The sequence below is a fragment of the Eumetopias jubatus genome, unplaced genomic scaffold (assembly GCF_037043125.1).
Source record: "Eumetopias jubatus isolate StellerSeaLion01/CBP00866 unplaced genomic scaffold, mEumJub1_p1.0 scaffold_106, whole genome shotgun sequence".
Lineage (NCBI taxonomy): Eukaryota > Metazoa > Chordata > Mammalia > Carnivora > Otariidae > Eumetopias > Eumetopias jubatus.
The window spans coordinates 92,577-108,334 of NW_028274912.1; the positions used below are offsets into that span (position 1 = coordinate 92,577).

General features: G+C 39.8%; 1 protein-coding gene across 1 annotated transcript in view; it reads right to left on the minus strand.

Moving 5' to 3' along the window:
• LOC148161627 (putative phospholipid-transporting ATPase IIB) overlaps positions 1-15,758 on the minus strand; it is a 136,288-nt gene that overhangs the window by 60,489 nt on the left and 60,041 nt on the right. The window contains exon 9 of the mRNA XM_088020688.1: positions 415-668. The gene's annotated coding sequence lies outside the window, so the exon portion shown is untranslated. The remainder of the gene's footprint in view (positions 1-414; positions 669-15,758) is intronic.

The window sequence follows — 15,758 nt, forward strand, 5'->3', positions numbered from 1 at the left end:
CAAGATGCAACAAACAATTAGAAAATAAAATTTTAAAAATAATATTACAATATCACTGAAAACATTAAATAACTAGGAGGAAGATCTAATAAAAGATATGCAAGACTTTTATACAGGAAACTATAAAACTTTATAAAAACCACAAAACTATATAACTAAACGAGAGATGTATCATTCTCATGGACTGTAAAGCTCAATATTGTAAAGACATAGTCCTCCTAAATTCATCTATAGATTCAATGCAATCCCAAGTAAAATTGCAGCCGACAATATTTACAACAAAACGAGGTGACCATGGGTGGGAGACAAGGACATGTGCCCCTGAAGGAAAGACTGGCTGCCCAGCTCCGAGGAGCTCTCAGCGATTTCAGGATCTGCCTCAGCTGCAGAGAGCCACCTTGCCTGCAATCATACCTTTCCCGGGGCAGGCCACTTCCAAGAGCTGAACAAGAGGAAGTATACACTTGGCGCCGTTTGCATCCACGGTGGGACAGTTGTGACAGGCAATACTTTCTCCAGACCTCTGCTGGGTTGCTGGAGGCATTGCCAGCATGCACTGAAGTTCTGCAAGTCCTTCTGCCCCATCATTCCTTTCATCTGTGTTGTTTCCTAAGAAGCACTCTGCCCTCTAAACTCCATCATAATGGATGCTTCTGGCAATCCCCAACCTGAGACATAAGGCATTCCTGTGAACTGTAAAATACTAGCAAGCAGGAAAAACCAGTAACTATCATGATACCTGCATGGGACCTGCATCTTCACTGGGGGAAAGCAGAGGGAAACAATGCAATGTTTGACCTGAGAAGAGCAGATCTCTAAAGTCGCCTCTAAGTATTTCCTAAAAAGCCTGATGGGCTAGGTTGCAATCCCTGAAAATGATATATCCCCTCTGGGAGAGGTTTTGCCAAGTCTGATAATGGGTTAGTGCAAGGGGACAGTGGTAAGGCCTGAAGAAGATGAAGAAATCTAGCCCTTGTGAATTTTCAAAACTGACCATCCAGGATTCCCTTCTTAGTGTCCCAGATGAGTATGACAGGGATAACAGGTGAGGGGAAGAGCAGGTGTAGGTAAAGGTGGGAGATGGGGACAGACCTGGGGAATATAAGAAGTTAAGCTGCTATATTTTTGAACACCAAGAAAGCAACAGAAGAGGGAGCTCTATAAAGAAAGCTGCCCCGAATTAGGCCTCCATATAAAAGTTTTTTTTTTTTTTTTTAAGATTTTATTTATTTAGGGCGCCTGGGTGGCTTAGTCATTGTGCGTCTCCCTTCGGCTCGGGTCATGGTCCCGGTGTCCTGGGATCGAGCCCCGCATCGGGCTCCCTGTTCAGCAGGGGGCCTGCTTCTCCCTCTCCCACTCCCCCTGCTTGTGTTGCCTCTCTCGCTGTGTCTCTCTCTCTCAAATAGATAGAATCTTTGAAAAAAAAAAAAAGATTTTATTTACTTATTTGAGAGAGAGAGAGACAGAGCATGCTCAGGGGGCAAGAGGCAGAGGGAGAGGGAGAAGCAGGCTCCCTGCTGGGCAGGGAGCATGATGCGGGGCTCGATTCCAGGACCCCGATTCAGGGATCATGACCTGAGCTGAAGCCAGACACCTAACCGACTGAGCCACCAAGGCGCCCCTCCATATAAAAGTTTAGGAAAACAAATTTCATGTGATAAATAAGCCACAGAAATTATTGAGGTAAAATCCTACATAAAACCGTAAGAAAAAAAATCACTGTTAGAGATAATTATACCATTCCAGAAAGACAAGCCAATAGGACAGATGAAAACTGTAAACTCCTATTTTAATGTGAGCTAGAAGACATGAAGAAAATACAAGACATGACCCACTCCCCCCCGAAAAAAATCAGAATTAGAAAAACAGAGAAATGAAGTGATAGGACTCAGAAAGAATTAGAAGAAGAAATACCATATGACCCAGCAATCCTGCTTTATCTATCCAAAGGAATTGAAATCAGGGTCTTGAATTGCTATCTTCACTCTCAAATTTATTGCAGCATTATTTACAATAGCCAGGACATGGAAGCAACCTAACTGTTCATCACAAGATGAATGAATAAAGAAGATGTAATATATAAATGCAATGGAATATTCTTCAGCCTTAAACAAGAAGGAAATCCTGCCATTGGTGACAACATGAATGAACCTGGAGGATATAAGGTAAGTGAAATAAGCCAGACATGGAAGGAAAATTGCTACATGGTACCACTGAAATGAGGAATCTAAAATAGTTAAACTCATAGGAGTTTAGAGAGTAAAATGGTTTAGAGAGTAAAATGGTTTAGTTTAGAGAGTAAAATGGTGGTTGCCACAGCTGGGGGCGGGGAGAAACAGGGAGGTATTAGTCAAAAGCTATGAAGTTTCATTTTTTCAAGATGAATAAGTCAGAGAGATTTACTGTAAAACAGACTGTCTATACATAATAATACTGTATTTTATACTTAAAAATTTGTTAAGAGATCTGATGTTAAGCGTTCTTATCACAAAGCAGTAAAAATAAAAAAAATAAGTAAATAAATAGGGCAGGAGGAAACTTTGGGAGGCAGTGGATATATTTATGGCATAGATTGTGGCAATGGTTTCACAAATGTATATTTACCTCCATATTCAAGTTGTGTCAATTAAATATATACAAATTTTTCTATGTCAATCATACCTCAATAAAGTGGTTTTTAAAAGAGAGAAAGAACTAGAAACTAAAAGAAAACAATAACTTCAGACATAAATACTAAACTAGAAACAACACAGGGATAAACATTTTGGAAGAGCATTTAAATATTATTTTTATTTATCATGCATGTAGGTTTACATGCTTAATCATGAACATCTAGACTCTAGACTTCCATTCTTAAGAAAGATATTCACACAGAAAAAAATCTCTCAGTGAAAAATGATAGATTATGACATCATGAGTTAGAAAAAAAAAAACAAGTTCCCTGACTTCAGAGGAAGAACTTTTAAGTCACCCAGCCAATCTTCCCCTCCACCCGCTACCTTTCTTGCACACCTGGAATACTCTCTTGCCCAAGTTGCCAAGGGCTTTACTGCCACACTGACATGGGTTAGAATCTTATTGCATGATCTCAGACAAGTTATTCAACTTCTCTAGGCTCTATCTTCTTGATCTGTAAAAGCAGATAATATATATAATCTACCAATGGTTTAATATGTGAACTAATGTCTGCAAACGATTTGGCACATAATAGTCAGTGCTCGGGAAATGTTAGCACCCTTTCTTATCACTCATGAATTGACCCTTCGGTTTATCATATTTGGCTAGGCCACAGTACCCAGATATTTGGTCAAACATTATTCTAGACGTTTCTGTGAAGATATTTAATTTTTTTTTAATTTTTTTAAATTTTTTTAAAAGATTTTATTTATTTATTTGACAGAGAGAGACACAGCATGAGAGAAAAACAAGCAGGGGGAGTGGGAGAGGGAGAAGCAGGCTTCCCGCCCGGTAGGGAGCAGGATGGGGGGCTCGATCCTAGGACCCTGGGATCATGACCTGAGCCCTGGGATCATGACCTGAGCTGAAGGCAGACGCTTAACCACTGAGCCACCCAGGCGCCCCAGGCTGATTTTAAATGTTAATCTCATCTTTAAAATACACAGAGGGGCGCCTGGGTGGCTCAGTCGTTAAGGTTAAGCATCTGCATTCGGCTCAGGTGAAAGAATGAAAGAATCTCTGAAATGTCCTTTTTCTTCTTTTTTTTTTTTTTTAAGATTTTATTTATTTATTTCAGAGACAGAGAGAATGAGAGAGAAAGCACATGAGATGGGGGGAGGGTCAGAGGGAGAAGCAGACTCCCTGCTGAGCAGGGAGCCCGATGCGGGACTTGATCCAGGGACTCCAGGATCATGACCTGAGCCGAAGGCAGTCGCTCAACCAACTGAGCCACCCAGGCGCCCTGAAATGTCCTTTTTCCCCACTCCTGGCCAAACACTGTGCCCCAAAGCTACCCCTTTTCTCTTGCCTACCTCATCTTATGAATCCTGCTTATGACTGGGGCGCCTGGGGAGATGATGATGCTTTCGAATTGAATACGTTCGGTGCATTCTTCAAGGAGGGCCCTCTCTGGCTCTGACAAAGGCCGTTCAGATCCTAGAGGCTGGGACTTTTGTAGGGACAAACGGCTGAGGGAAAAGAGAAGCAGGCTTTGTGCGAAGCCCTGAATGAAGCACTTTCCATATAGAGAGTCTGAATGGGAGTGGTCTTATCTTGTATTTTTGTGAAAACCAGCTTTCTTTTCCTCTCTTCTCATTCCCTCTATCCCTCTCTGTCTTCCTTCCCTTCCTTCCCAAAAACAGTTAATTAGCTGGTACTATGTTCCTGACACTGTTTATATGTGCCAGAGATGCATCAATGACCAAGACAAAGTACCTGTACTCGTGAAGCATGAGTTCTAGTAGGGGAGAAACACATATAAAATACAGATAAGAACAGACAGTGGCAAGAGCTAGATAGAGAGAGACTGAGAGGTGCTGTTTATCAGGATTAGGCAGGGAAGTCCTCACATTGAGGTTGAAACCTGAATGGAAGGAGGCAACATACAGAACTCTATGGGAATATGATCCTGGACAGAGGGGACAGAGTCAAGAATGTGGTGTGTTTGAGGGATGAAAAGATCAAAGTATCAGGAGCATGGTGGGCGAGGGGAAAATGGCAAGAGATGAGATTGGAGAGGGAGGCAGAGGTCATATCACATGGACTTTGGAGGCCAAGGTAAAGAGTTTGGATTTTATTCTAATAATCGAGGGAAGCCATTGGCAGGTTTTAAGCAGGAGAGTGATGGCGATCTGATTTATGCATTCCATATATTTTTGACCTTTTCACTTGAACCCTGGCTAGTAATTTTGAGTCTGGCAGTGCCATTAGAAAGCCTCAAATTACCAGCTCTAAATCAAATTGGTCAGAAGTGCTGTCACCCTTAGTTGAGAGTTGAAGTCAACATAGGAATCAACCCAATTTAAAAATGAGCAAAGGATTTGAATGACGTTTCGTAAAAGAACATATATGAATGGTCATTAAGCACATAAATAGATGAATGAACATTAGTCAGGAAAATGCAAATTAAAATCACAGTGATACATCACTATACACACACTAGAATGGCTAACATTAAAGACAGACAATATTGAGTGCTGGTAAGGATGTGAAGTAACTGGAACTCACATACAGTGCTGATGGGGCTGCATAATGGTACAGCCACTTTGGAAAATAGTTTGGCAATTTCTTATATTTTCACTTTACTGTAAGATTCAGAAATCCCCCCCTAAATATTTACCCAAGAGAAATGAAAGCATATGTCCACACAAAGACTTGTACACACATGTCCATAGCAGCTTTATTCATAACATCCAAAACCTGAAAACAATCCAAATATCCATCAACAGGTGAATGGATAAACAAACTGTGGTGTATTCGTACAGTGAAACTCTACTCAGCAGTAGAGAGGAATGAACTTCTGCTACAAACAAGCAGGAATAAATATGAAAAATATTTGTTTAATAAACAAAACATTGTTTAGCAAAAGAAGTGAGATGAAAAGACAGTGTTTAATGTGGGATTCCACTTATATGAAATACAAGAACAGACAATAATCCACATCGACTGAGAGGAGATCAGTGGTCGCCCCCGGGACTTGGGGTGAGACAATAAAAGCCTTGAGGAAATTTCGGGGGATGATGAAAATATCCTGTATCTTGACTGTGGTGATGATTACACTTATGTAAACAAATCAAACCATATATTTAAAATGGGTGCATTTTATTTATGTGACTATAAAAACCAGCAGGAAATACTTGCAGGATATTCCCACGAGGGAGCCCCTGCCTTTCAGAAAAGCTTGTAATCCCAGGCTCTGTTAAGCCTTGGGGAGTCAATACAGAGACACACCTATCTTCTTCCTTCTTTCCTTCCGTTTCCCACTTCTAACTCCAAGTAACCCCAACTCCAAGTTTCCCCACCAACTGAGTCAAGTATGACATGGAATTATCATTTCTAATAGGCAAGACTAATAAGCTACCCAAATATCCAGCAACAGTAGAATGGATAAAAGACACACTACGTAACAACAAAATGAATGAATTACGGCTACCCACAACAAAATGGGAGAATCTCACCAACAGTACCGGGTCCAAAAAAAAAAAAAAGAGCACTCACCTAAATATACCCCTCTACCCCATGGAGTTTTCTAGGCACCCATGTTGAAAAGCAATTAACCACAAATTTAAGGCTTTGTTTCTGAACTTTCAATTCTGAATTTTTGCGAGTTCTATGCTGTCTACATTATTCTAACGTTGAATAAAGTTTTGGAATGGAAAAGTGTGAATACTAAAATTTTATTCATCTTTTTCAAAACTGGTTTTCACTATTCTGGGTCCCTTCTGTTTCCATATAATTTTAAAATCAGCTTGTCAATTTCTGCAAAAAAGTCAGCTGGGATGTTGAGAGGGATAGCACAGAATATGTAGATCAATTTGGGGAGTACTGCCATTTTAACAATATTAATACTTCTAATCCATGATATCTAGGATGTCTTTCCATTTACGTAGGTCTCCTTTAGTATATTTTGACACTGCTTTGTACTTTTCAAAGTACAAGTGTTGCACTTTTGTTGCTTATTCTTAACAATTATTTCATTTATAAGTATTTTATTCTTTTTAATGTTATCATAATGGAATTTTTTTCTTAAAAAAATCACTTGAGCCTTTGGGTGTGTCTATTTCTGGGTTCTCCACACCATTCCACTGATCTTTATTTCTTCTTACACACTGTGTTGGTAAATAAAGCTAGGTAGTATGCCTTAACATCAGGAAGTGACCCTTCTCACTCTATTCTCCTTATGAAGGCCGTTTTTGCCATTTTAGCCTTGACAAATTAGTTTTAGAATAAGCTTATTGTGTCTAAAAAAGTAAAAACAAAAAACAAAACTTCGGGGCACCTGGGTGGCTCAGTGGTTAAGCATCTGCCTTCGGCTCAGGTCATGCTCTCAGGGTCCTGGGATCGAGCCCAGCGTCAGGCTCCCTGCTCCATGGGGAGCCTGCTTCTCCCTCTCCCACTCCCCCTGCTTGTGTTCCCTCTCTCGCTGTCTCTGTCAAATAAATAAATAAAATCTCTTAAAAAAAAAAAAAACCTCGCTGAGATTTTAATGGGAACTGTATTAAACCTATATTCAATTTTAGGAAAACTGGAATTTTATAGTGTCTTTGATTACTTTCACGAACACAGTTATTTTCAGCATACCTAAGATTTTGTTTTCATTAGTACTGCCTATAAGAGTACTTCATTTTTAATTTCAGTTTCCACATGTTGGAAATGGGATTGGTATTTGAGTGGTGATCTTATAATTGGCCACTTCGCTGAACCTATTCATTATCATTAGTTCCAGGTTTTTCATCAGTTCCTTGGGATTGTCTATATACACAATCATGTCGTCTGCAAATGGGGACATTTTTAGTTCTTCCTTTCCAATCTGAATTCCTTTAATTTCCTTTACTTGCCTTATTCTATGTAGCTAGAAATGTCAGTTAAATAACAGTGGTTAAGAACAAACATCCCTGACTTACTCCCAGTCTGAAAGGAGAGGCATTCAGAATTTCACTGTTAAGTATGATGTTGGCTCTATGTTTTTACAGATGCCCTTTAAATATAATTAAGGTAATTACCATCTAATCCAAACTGTGGATAGTTTTTATCATGAATGGGTGTTGGATGTAGTCACATGTTGATATGATCATATAATTTTTTTTTAACCTGTTCATAGAGTGGATTTCACTGGGTGATTTTAGAATGTCACAATGGGCCTTAAGTACCTGGAATAACCTCCACATCATCATGATGTCGAATTTTCTATATATATTGCGGATATCAACAGGCAATTATTTTCTTAAAGAATTTTTTTTGTGTCTCTATTCACAGGGAATATTTGTTTTCTCTTGTTGTGCTGTCTTTCTCTTGTGCTGACAGGAGGATAGTAACTGGACTCCTAACACGAGCCTGGGCAGTGTTCCATCCTCAACTATATTCTGGAAACTACTGTGTAAAAATGACACTAGTCTTCTTTAAGAGTCTCAAGGAATTCTTCATTGAAAACATCTGGACCTAGATATTTCCTTCCTGGAGATTTTAAATTGCTAACTCCATTTCCTTACTGTTTGTAGAACCATTCATACGATCTGTTTAATTCTGACCGAGTTCGGATAGTCTGTGGTTTGGGAAGAATCGGTCCATCTCATCTAAGCTGGGGTACAGCTGTCGGTGGCGTATTCCGCAATGACCCTTTCAATGGCTCGGGACCAGCGGTAATGTCCCCTCTGTCATCCCTGAGATTGGTGAACACTTTTGCTTTCACTGATTTACTATCTTGTCTTCCTATTCTCTGTTTCACTGATCTGCTCTGATATTTATTTCCTTTCTTCTGCATGCATTGGTTTAATTCTGCTCTTCTTCTTCTAGTTTCCCAAGCGAGGAACTTGGATTATTAATTTGAGATCTTAAGTCGGCACTGACTGCTATGAAATTCCCTCTCAGCACTGCTGTACATGCATTCCGTGTACTTTGTTGTCTTTTCATTTTCATGCAGTTATATATATTTTGTTTCTGAGATACTTATCTCATAACTAGAGCACACTGTTTACTTTTCACATATTTTAGAGTTCTCCTGTTGCGCTGTTTCTAGTTTCTACTTTGATTCTACTGTGATGAAACAACCGCTGTATGATTTCAAATTCTTTTCCAATTTTTTGAGGTTTTATGGAAATGCTTTATCTTGGTACATGTTCTATGGACACCTGAAATAAATATGTGCTCTCCTCCTGTTTGGTAGAGTGATCTGTATACGTCAGTTAGATCTGACTGGCGGATTCAGTGAGGATCTTCTGTCACTGCTGATTTCCTGCCCAGCACTTCTATCCAAGGCTCAGAGAGTGGCGCTGAAGTTCTCACTCATAACTGTGGATTTGTCTATTTCTTTTGTTCAGCTCCAACAGTTTTTGATTCATGACTTTTGTGATTCCGTTATCTGGTGAGTGCAAATTGAGGATTATTTTCTTCTTCCTGATGGGTAACCCTGATATCATTATGTGATGTCCTTCTTTATCTCCAGTCATTTTCTTTACTCTGAGCTCTATTTCACTGGATATTAATATAGGCCCTCCTACTTCTGATCAATTTTTTGTGGTTTATCTTTCCCATCCTGTTACTTTCTTTCATCCTACCTGTGTCATTGGATTTAAATTCCTCGTGAATGGCACACAGCTGGGTCTCACTTCTTTATCCACTCTATCTCAGGATTGGTATATTCAGACTGCTCATAATAAAAGTAATTACTGACACATTAGAGTATAAGTCTGCATTTTATTATTTGTTTTCTATTGGTTTCCTCTGGTATTCATTCTTCGGTTTCAAATTTCCTGCTTTCTTGTGTGTTACCTGAACCCTTTTCAGGAGTCCATCTTAGTATCTCAGACTGTATCTCTATGCATATTTTTTGTAGTGTTTGTTCTGGGTACTAAAATATACATGCTAATACTTATTAAATTGTTTAAAATATTTATTAAATTGCATTCCCTCAAAAAAACAGGATAAAGAAACTGTCTTTCAAATTTACCTGTTAAAAAAGATGTTTAGGCTGAGTAACGAAGGAGGACCCCTCAAGTGTCACCTTCAGTCCTGCTCTGCTTGTGTCCCTCTGGATCCTTCTCAAACACCTGGACTTCAGAGCCGATGTTAGGACCTGGACAACCTTCCACTTCTAAGTCTCCTGTTCCAAACAGTTACCCTCCTTGACACATTCCTCAAGTAGTAATATTGAAGTCGACAGATTCGTCTACAATTTTAGGTGCTTCTTAGGAGGGTGCCTTCTTAAGCCAGGAAACAATCTTCTTCGGGTTTTCCTTCTTCGCCCTGCAAGCATGATCTAACCTTGACTCTGCAGAGTTCTAGCCTACCACTTTCTAAGTGCATGTCAATGAGCTGCTTCTCCTACGGAGAGTTTGAGGCTGGAAAACGAGGAGTTTAAACCCGGACTCATCTAACATGAAAGCCCACATTCTACTCTCTCCCATTGTCCAGGCTGCTGCTCTCCTGTGAGCTGTACAACACTCCCTATACCCGCAAACCTGGTCCAGGTTTGGTGAACACACTTCAAACACCCACACAATGACTATCAATACACTAAGTTTAATTTCACATTCAGATACAGAATTAAAAGGGCTACCCTCAAATGTAAAATCCACCATGGAAATATCCAAGCATTAATTCCTGAGTAGCAGTATGGTCAAATAACAGAGAAATTACTTTTCTGGTTAGTGATAAGTACTGCTAGGATCCTTAAATAAAAAATAAAAGGACAAAGCAATTTGCAACCATATTGTTACTATTTCTTTATGATGGTTAAGTCAACCAGTAACTTTTATCACTACAAAAATCACAAAATTGGTTTAACAAATATAAATCCACTAAAAATTTATCATTTCATAGTAATTACTAGAAATTATATCTCAAATTTTTCAATATGAGTGTAAAACTGGAAATATAAAAAAACTAAGTCAGGTACAGAGGCCACCCCTATTTTTTAGCGTACAACAACATTTCCTAAAGGCTAGTGAAAATATTTTAGAAGTCCTGCTGCTACCAAATCTGTAAACATCAGGGTCAGGTAGGGACCATACACATGCTCGTATACAATATGGATCTAGTGCGGGAGGACTACCCACACCGTGCCGCCCAGGGAGCACTGAAGTGACAAACAGAAAGAAAGACGTACAGCTACCACCGCATTCAAGTAAAACGTTTCCCTGGACGTCTACAAAGGCCCACGTTACTCATCCATCTCTCACAGGTGGAGAGCAACCTGGGGGCCAGAGAGAAGCTCAAGGGGAAGGCCCAGACACAGATCTAGATGTCTGTCTTTCACATCCATCTATAGAACTGAAGAGATGAGCTCTTACAACGTGGCCAAGATGGGCTCACGCGTGACTCAGTAAAAATGTGAGCACCAAAGGGTGCACCACTCCACCAACCTAGGCTGCAAAGGGAAGGAGAATGCGCATAAACAGGAGAGCAAAGGAAATGAGAAGGCCAAACAGCATTCCCTGAATCACAACGAGAGACTATCTGCTCTTCAAACCCCACCATCAACACTATACCGTCTCTTACAAGGGAAACAAGAGGTGATGGAAGTCACTGCTGACAGCAGGTCCCAGCCCCGAGTCCACACTGCTGGCACTCCCACCTTCTCCAGGCAGGCCACTGTGAGCTGCCCTGTGGAGGGCCCCCCCAACCCTCCCCACTGTGGACAGGAATGAGGGAGGCCTCCAGCCAAAATCTCATGGAACTGAGGCGCTGAACCTGCCAACAAGCCTCGAGTGAGCTGGAGGTGACGGCCACTTGGCTGACTACAGCCCCGAGAAGGACCCACACCAATCTATACCCCAATTCCTGACCACAGAAACTGTGAGGTAATCAACACTGGTGTTTGACTCACATATGGCTCAATCATCTCTCATGTCAGCATTTATCCTACAGAAACAGGCAGAGATGGATGTAGAAGGGTGCTCACACAGCACTTTATAATAACAGCAGAACACAGACACCACCTGAAAATCTAAGCATGGATCAAAAGCTAGTAACTTACAGTGTCCAGACAACTGAATGCTATAGAAATGAGCTCCAAAATCAGTTTGTTCAATTTAGTCCCATTTTGTAAAATCAAACATACCCAAAAACATTCTCTGTATACAGATTACTGTAGCAAGATAAAGCCCACTTTAGTCTTGAGGAAAAAGACCTTCTTGTACCAAACATCTCCACGATGTGGCTCAGGCTGAGTACATGGCACCAGATGGCAGCATGGGCTCCAACTATTCTTGGAAGAGGCCCTAATAGAACTTCTCAAACAAGAATGTTATTTCAAAGCTGTTCTAGAGCCTTAAAAACAGAGAGAAAAAAAAAGAAAGAAAGAAAAAGAAAAACCAGAGGCTGTGCATTCATGCACCGTTCCTCAGAGAAGTCAGGACATGCAGAAGTACTGCATCCACAGCAGGTGGCCCACCCAGTCACCCAGCAGGGCACCTGAAAACTTCCCAGTCTGACACTGAGGGGTTTCTTAATGGCCTTTTCCTACAATGGCCTAATAAGCCTTTTCTTTCTAAGATTCTCTTACTTCCACTGACCTTTCCTTCTTCAAGTTTCTCAATCCCAAGAATAATATCCAATTCCCATGTGTAATATATCTGTCTATAAAAGGAGGTTTTAGAAAATGAAACATATTCTAAATAGGTTCTAACTAATGTAATTCTTTGGTCCAATGAAATAATCCTAACAATGCAATATTAAGCAGTTCACACATGTCTTCTTTTAGACAAAATACACTTTCACCCGCACACACTGAGTGCACTGAAGCCGGCTCCGGAGAGTCTGGGTTTCCTTTATGTCCATCGTATCTTACACAAGGAGTCACGAGTTAGAATCAGTGTCTCAGACCATTTCTCTTCAGATTCAAAGTTACTGCAATCAGGCTAAACGTTAATCACTGGCATAGACAGGTCTAAAATATATAAAAAATGCATCAACCTTTTCCACTATGATGAGGTCTCCAACTTGTATGTCTGAACTCTTAACGTGCACTTTACCTTAAAAAAAAGAAGTATAATCAACTCAAGGAAACAACAGCACACCAGAGTTAAAGTTTCAATTGAAAAATAATACTTTAGAAATAACTTTTGGGGAGGGGGGGAAACACTAGGAATTTATCTGTACTTATACTTTCAAAATAAATTTATTTCACACAGACACAGTCACTAAAAATTAACTTCTCTCAGTCAGCTCCAAAGTGCAAACAGTTAACTGCCCCCCAATCAAAGATGCGGGGTGTGGGACATGGCTCCAGCCGGAAGGTTCTTCCCAAATCTGCCATTATTTCAGGTCTGGGTCCAGCAATGACGACGAGAAGCAGCACTAAAGATGATTTAATGAGTGAATAAAATGAAGATATAAGATCCTCATATTAATATTGTGAATGCCTTGATGGACACGGAACTGACAGAACAAAAGTAAAGAAAACGATACATAAAATCACCGTGCACTGGTAGCTTTACAGATGGTTCCGTACTGGTAACTGATACCGATAAGGCTGAAAGCCTTATCGAGAAGTGATTCTTCTACATGATACAGTGTGTAAATTCTTAGATTATCTATATAATATCTAGTATCATAATCATCTATAAAATTTAACAGACAGCACTATATAATGTGAAGATCATACAGAGTAGATGAAATGTTATATACATAACTCGAGATGCCATCCTACATGAGTAACAAAACTTACTCAAGTTCTCTCTCTCCCTGGGACTCTGGACCCTCCCTCCCTCCGTCAATCTCCCTTTTAGAACTGGCAACAGCCTTGTGGATCTGTTTTTACCTTTTAGTGGCTCTTTTAACATGGGAAAAGACCTATGTCTTTACATTCAATTTATTCTGAAAGCTCACAGAACAAGAGGTAAGTTCCTATCACATTATCAAAAACTAACATTACCAGCCATACCACTTTTAGACCACGTTCAACTTATTACAAACTTATTTCCTAAATACTTCTTGAAGCAGCTGAGTTTCATCAGTGTCACACCTGTTCCTAAAGATGTTTTGAGGACATCAAAAAAAAGTTCTGTAACTATTATATTTTTTCATGTTCCTCAAATATACAATAAACACATAAGGACTAGAACTAGTGGGGGGGAGCTATTTTTTTATTCATATTATAAAATAGCAATGTTCTTTAAAATTACATGTGAAACAAATCTTAAGATATCTTCATAAGTGGTAAGTATACGTCTATTCATAGCCAGAAAGTAATACTTACAAAAGAATGTCTATTTTAATTATTTTTTCATTTGGTCCCTTCAAGCTTCATTGTCTGTGCTCCCACGATTATGTTTTCTATAGCTAAGCACCAGGCAGCAAAGTTACTCACTGATCTCATGCTGAGTATTACTCAACAGAATGCCTGTCTTATCACTTAATTTTATTTTCTCTCCTACTATCCAATCCACTTTTGCTTCCCTTCTGCTTTTCTATATTCTTTATAATGGACCCATTCAAAAAGGAGAGGTAGAGAAAGAGCTGTAATCATAAGATAAAATAAATGTATAAACAATTGATACATATTTTGAAACAGAAAAATATATCCTTTTCTGACTCCTTAATCAAGATCTTATATTTCTGAGAAAGAGAGATATTACTCACTCGGTCACATAACAAACACAATTTATATTTAATAGCCTTTAGTTTGGGGGCATTATATAGTGATTTTTATTCATTTCTATGGAACTTACTTACAATTATATGTTTCAGGAAGACAAGTGAAAGTAAAATACACTGGAGAAAGTTCTCACGTTACGAATATGACAATATGAACAAAACAGAAGAAGGCTATCATGTCAAACCAGTATGGCAATCTGCCTCACATACCTCCTCAAAGTACACACTTCTGAATTTTGAAGAATTGGTCAAATTGCTTAATGGCTCTTGGCTCTCTAACAATTTTAATTAATCTCTGTGCAGGGGACTCCTTGTACTTCCTTTACAGCCTTGGTCCCATGAACTCACTGACTTCTCTTCTCTTTCTTCAAGAGCAGTTAGGACATTAGACAGAAAAGATGGAGGAATATTACTTGCTCCCCAGGCACCTGACCCCCTGCAGTGACAGCCCAGCACCATGACCCTCGCTGCCCAATGGGAACAGCTCATGCCCACAAGAACGGTTTGATTTCCGGCCACCCTTTGTGAACTGAGCTGACAGCTGACCCTAGTGACATACTATTATCAGAGTTGGGGGACTGATCACAGAAGAAAAAAAAGAAAATCCCTAAATTTTACATGTCATAGCACAAAGAAAAGACAGAACTGCCACCTGCTCTCACAACCCAATAGAGCCATCAACAACGCAAAGTGTTTTTGAAATGGGCATTTAATATTTAATAATTTCAGGGGTGCCTGGGTGGCCCAGTTGTTAAGCATCTGCCTTCGGCTCAGGTCATGGTCCCGGGGTCCCGGGATCGAGCCCCGCATTGGGCTCCCTGCTCAGCGGGAAGCCTGCTTCTCCCTCTACCACTCCCCCTGCTTGTGTTCCCTCTCTCACTGTGTCTCTCCCTGTCAAACAAATAAATAAAATCTTAATGAAATAAAATAAAATTTAAGAATTTCAGAGTTACACTTGAGAGAAGCAAGTTCTAAATACAGTAATGATGTATAGGCCAGCACTTATACCTAAGGACAGTTGTTTTTAAAAATACTGTTTTCAATTTACCTGGAGTACAAGCTGGGGCCTTTTCTGGTGAAATGGTTAACAGTGAATGTTACCAAATAAGGTTAACAGCCATCCTTCCCCCTCTCTAAACGACTGCAATGAAATCCTTCCATTAAGCTCTCCTCCTAGCAAAAAATGTTCCCAGCCACCATGCTTCCAAAGTGCAGCAGCTTACATGTTTCTCACAGAAGAAAAGCATTCGACTGGCTTGTTGCATGAACCAAGTTTCACAGGCTTCTTTGAAAGATCAAGAAGTAACTCAAAGGACTACTTCTCCTTACTCCAAAGCTTCTTAAACATAGACCCTGCCCACCAATCTCAGTGCTATTCATTTTTTACCTGAATAAAGAGAATATTCCCCTAAATGGTCTCCATTACTATCAACTCCCTAATTCAATATGAATTCCAGATGAAGTGGGTGGCAAAACTAAGGATTATG